At 38.6% G+C, this 5,278-nt stretch overlaps 1 long non-coding RNA gene across 2 annotated transcripts; it reads right to left on the reverse strand.

Moving 5' to 3' along the window:
• Positions 1-710: 710 nt before the first annotated feature.
• On the reverse strand, positions 711-1,759 carry LOC120538979. 2 transcript variants are annotated; one of them, XR_005635540.1, is made up of 4 exons: positions 1,279-1,759; positions 1,143-1,205; positions 918-1,062; positions 711-780 (listed from the first exon to the last, which is right to left on the reverse strand). It is a non-coding gene; the product is annotated as an uncharacterized LOC120538979 (long non-coding RNA). The 2 variants fall into 2 exon arrangements; XR_005635539.1 differs by having other exon boundaries at positions 1,143-1,759.
• Between the last annotated feature and the right edge of the window lie 3,519 nt (positions 1,760-5,278).

The following is a 5,278-nucleotide window of genomic DNA, read 5'->3' on the forward strand; positions in this document are numbered from 1 at the left end:
TAATTGGGTGCATTGACGGCACCTACATTCCTATTAAAGCTCCTTCAATGAATGAGGGAGACTATGTTAATAGGAAATCTATTCATAGTATCAATGTGCAGGTAAGAACTGGATTTTGTGTCCTTAATTTTTTGCCTTGTTAAAATCAGTAAACTCATTACAGTTTTCCACTTTTCAACCACAGGTAATATGTGAGGCAACACACATTATTACTAATGTTGAGGCAAAATGGCCAGGATCTGTGCACGATGCCAGAATTGTCCGCGAGTCATCATTATGCCAGACATTTCAGCAGGGTATGTTTCGCTTTATGAAATATTGTTTTTTTTCCTTTGCACTATATTTGTGTTGTACACTTGAATCATTACAGGACAGTACAATGGTTACTTGCTGGGGGACAGAGGAACCCTTGTCTGCCCTGCTTAATGACAGACTACCCTGAACCTGGACCACAGACACGCTTTAACCTGGCTCACAGCCGAACACGGGCCAAGGTGGAGATGACCATAGGGATCCTCAAGTCTAGGTTTCAGTGTCTGCGTGGCCCGGGTCAGTCCAGAGAGGGCATGCGACATCATAGTGGCTTGTGTTGTGCTTCACAACATTGCCTCTATAAGAGGAGAGAGCCACCCTCCTTGTATTGAAGAAGATGGCCCAGAGGAACCCCTACAGATTTTTTCATACAACAGAGATGGAAGACTTTTGAGAGACAGGATTTCTCAGAATTACTTTTATTAAATTGTGTGCACTGGTCTGCGGTGTGGTTCATTTCTTTATTTCCTGAAAAACAATGAAAGTGAAATAAAATGTGTTTTTTGTATTACATTGATCTACACACATACACACATACACACATACCATATACATACACACACACGTTTAACATGCAACAGATTAATAATCACACAAGTTCTCACCTTAAGGCGATGCTCCAGTAATTCTATTTCTAATGTTGCTTTTTTTATGGATAGCCTCCATTTGAAGCTGTATAAGGTCCATCGCCATGTCACTTTTTCTTATTTGTTTTTGAAGATGGACCTTATACAGCTCCTTTGCTGGCAACTAGGAAGCCAAAAATAATTAAATGAATGAGATTCTGTCAGACAACATTAAAATATGGACAAATGCACATAAATTCTTACACTGCTTAGATCGTGCATTGAGGTTGAAGGACCGTCATCTGTGGGCAAATCCCCAGGTATGTACTGTGAAAGGACAATGACAGTTTGTTACTCTAATGTAAAAAGGGGGCATGCATTATAATGGTATGCATCATACCTCAGTGGATCTACCAGCATTGTCCACTTCTGTCACAGCAGATGTGGTCTCTTCATCGTCATCTTCAACCTATAGAGGAAATATGCAAGTATACATTATCTGGCAAAAAGAAAAAAAATATCTAAAAGCAACTAAAGGTACCTGACAACAAAACACTTAGATGTGACAGACTGTGTCCTTTCTGTAGGGTTCAATAATACAATCCCTCTATCAGTATCTATAGGAAATTACAACCCATAAAATTCTCAATATTATCAAAGAAAAAACAAAAATGCAGGAAAAAACATGTCACAGTAATACAACTAAGCACACAGTAGCCTACACAGTATATGCAGTTCAATAAAGTCAGCCTGCATAAAAACATTAAGCATGTTGAAGAAGCCTTTAAGTGACAGAGATAGTAATTTATTAAGTCATATAATGAAAACAAATCATAGTGGTAAACTTACATTTCACCATGCTACTTGTGGTGCATGGTGTGTGTGACAAGTGCCCCTGAATGCCAGCAACCACTGGTCGCCCTTTATTAAGGGACAGAGCCAGCTCCTCAGATGGGGTGAAGGGAGGTGGTGGTGGGCCCCCGCCAGTTAGACGGGCTTCAGCTTGCTTTCTATTAGCTACATGACAGACAGAATATACTAAATCGTGTTTAATCGATAGTTCAGTGATCGTGTAATCAACTATTACCTTTTTGCAGTATGTTTTTATGTTTCATTTTGACTTGCCTCAAAGTTCTTCTGCTTCCAGACGGATTACACCTTATTAAATAAGAAACCATATATTCCTAGTCAATACACATTGTTATTTTAACCTAAAGAAATGAATGGCAGGAAAAGTGAATGCATTCAAAGTGATTTAACAGTGAAAAGGGTTCGGAAGGGGTGTTTCATTATTTTACAGTATAATAAAAGGGAGGCGATGTCAATTTTGCAATTTAATACACTCACGCATTTACTCTATCCGTTATTTTTTGCCAAGCCAACTCTCTTTCTTTAACCGATGCAGCCGTATTACTTTTTTTCATTATGATCGGCTTGAATTCTTCAAACGCCTGCATTAACACCTCCAACTCCACCTCTGAAATATGCCGCTCGCTTTTTTCTCCTTGATCTTCCATTTGGACTCGTGAAATCGGCGATCCATTGAAAACGTCTTTATGTATGCACGGTGCACGCGCATTAACTCTGGGTAACCAGTAGGAGGTTGATTGAACTTACTCTTCTCAGGTGTTTTGGAACCGACATACTCATGGTATGCGGGTTTGGGGTAAATCAACCCAGAGGTTATGATTTACCAAATGGTAAGTTAACCAAGCTTTCTGGAATACCCCCCAGGTGTAGGACAAAGTGGCATTGACCATTCTGCTAGCCTTTAGTGGTACACCAGACCTGCTAATAAAGCAGATTTAACAGGGATACAGACATCCAGCTTCACCTTTCCACAGCTTGCATTCCAAAAGAAGTCACTGAACTCTTCAAACCAGGATCAACCTGTACTTCACCTGATAAAATTACAAATCAAGAGTTTCACTGACATCTTTGGGGGGACATCTTGAGCCAGAAGGTTCAGAATGGACTCAAGCAAGAAGAATGAGCTATAGATCAATGAATGATAAATCCGATGAACAGAAGAACTAGCCTATGAGGAGACACTGATTTTGTAACTTAAAGTGACTTAATCCAATCAAGAGAAGTTACACATTCCCTTAAAACTCACTGCTATCATCCTGAACATATGCTCTTGCATTCCCAGGGAAACTCTGAGGGAACTCCAATGGGAGCTCTGCTGACAGCCTCAGAAAAATGCTCTGTGAAACTAAAAAGCTATGAGCCACTCATATCCGTGGGAAGCCGAAGCTGACAAAGTCTTCTCTTTGTGAACATGAGCGCGGAGATCCACTTTGCTAAGCTAAACAGTGAGATAGTCACTTAAAGAAGGGAAGTCCCGCATCTGAACTCTTATGAAAAAGCAGTACTCTTTGGCACATGAAGTGGACAACACAACAAAGGGTCTAACTTAGGAAAGCACCACATACCACAATCAAAAAAAAAAAAATCACACAGCAAAGAGAAAGGGTGCTCTCCAATAAAGGAAGAATTTTGTACTTGAACCTGAAGCAACAAACATAGCAATACCACCACAAAACATTGGACATCTTTAAAGCGTATTGGAAAACTATTTTTCTGTGCCAAGATAAAGTAAATTCTAAATAGTCACTAAACAGCCAGCATCTCTACAATATGTTTGTCTATCAGCGTCTAATCTTATATGTAAACATAGTTATATGCAGTTATATTTCTAAAACCTTTATGTTTATCAAAGAATTGCATTACTCTGTTCCTTAAAACAAGTTCACTTCAGATACCTCGATAAAAGTCTAACAGCCAAAAAGCACTTCCTTCAACAGAGAAAGGTAAGGTTAATAAAGTAGGAGCTGTACCAAATGCAAGACTGATAACTGATCAACCACGTTAAATCTCTCCTCCTTCCCCACTTATTAGGACTGTCCCTAGGTGGGCAAGTTAAATTTCTCTGTTCCTATACATGTGCAATATTAGTTTTTAAAAGTTTATCCTGCTTACTGTGCCACCTTAAAACCACACTTGTGGTTGAATATTGAACCTGTATAGGAAGAGAGAGAATTGTGCTACTTGTACTCTTTCTGAACATAATACATGTGGTGACTTACTGTAATGACTCTGCAGTAAGTGAAAGAGAACTATAGGAGTTACAGCATTATGCACACATTTTTCCCCACAGAATGTTTGGGATATGGAGGACACAGCAGACTGGCTGACATTTGGCAGTACTTTCTGCCCAGCCTCGGTCACTGTAAGGCCGTTATTGATCCATAATCGTATCTCTAGTTCCATAAGGGATAATTCTATGCCTTTTTTTTTTTTTTTTTAAAAAACAATACTATTGTTTGTTAACATGATGGCAGTTAAAGGTTTTCGGTGTATCTATGATAATTGACAGTTAACGTATTGTTTGGTTGCTAAGGTCAAAGTTGCAATAATGAGTTGTCCGTGCTTTCATGACCAAGAATTTAATAGAGGTTTTGAAATTTGAACATAATATGCACTGGGACGAGGTTCAATGTGTTAAATGAGATGAAATTTACTTTTTATTAGAATGTAATGAAGAAAAAAACCAAAGAACTGTCACCCAGTTGGTTAAGTCTGCACACTGACAAAAAACAGCTTAGAAATACAGGTATCCTTAGAGGAAGAGAGGCCTGCCAATATGTGGAAAAAAAACACTACAAACTTGAAGAAATCTTCACTGCACTCACTCCTGCTTTCAGGTTAGTCTCTGCTACAGCAGCATCATCATTTTTCAGCTGCTCCCGTTAAGGGTTACCACAGCGGATAATTCAGCTGAAGAAAAAGCAGAACTTTTCAAGGAATTAACTGCTTTTTCCTCCAAATGAGATTTTCATTTGATAGTAAACAATCAACATAAAAAAAAAAATTCAAGCTAACTGCAGAGTGTCACTTTTGAATGTTAGAGCTCCTTAAGTTCCCACAAAGTGGTGGGGAAGGAACATTTTACTGCTTAACAGAATACTTTCCAAGGACCTGAATTATAAAGGAGACTGAGCTCCCTGCAGAATGTATCTGGTGTAGCCGATATGAAAATTGTTAAAAGCAGCCACTGCACAATCTAGTGATAAAGTTGACACAAAGAAAGGATGTAGAACTACGGGATTGAAGAAAAAAAAAACAAAAAAAAAAAACAAAACACACACTTTGGCACAGTTGATTACATTATTTTGTAATTACACTATAGCAGTAGGACTGCCTGAACTGGTAGGATAGGCGACAATTCCTAAAATAAAGATAACTGTGTTTTATTCACATAGATGGATATTAACTGCACTGTGCGAACAGGACAACAGAGTCCATACTCGGATGCACCTGTGGACAAAATATAAAAAATTAGTGGGAATAAATGATTTAGGAAAGTACATAATCTGAGCAACTTGTTTGATTAAAAC

This window comes from Polypterus senegalus, chromosome 11 (assembly GCF_016835505.1).
Source record: "Polypterus senegalus isolate Bchr_013 chromosome 11, ASM1683550v1, whole genome shotgun sequence".
Classification (NCBI taxonomy): domain Eukaryota; kingdom Metazoa; phylum Chordata; class Cladistia; order Polypteriformes; family Polypteridae; genus Polypterus; species Polypterus senegalus.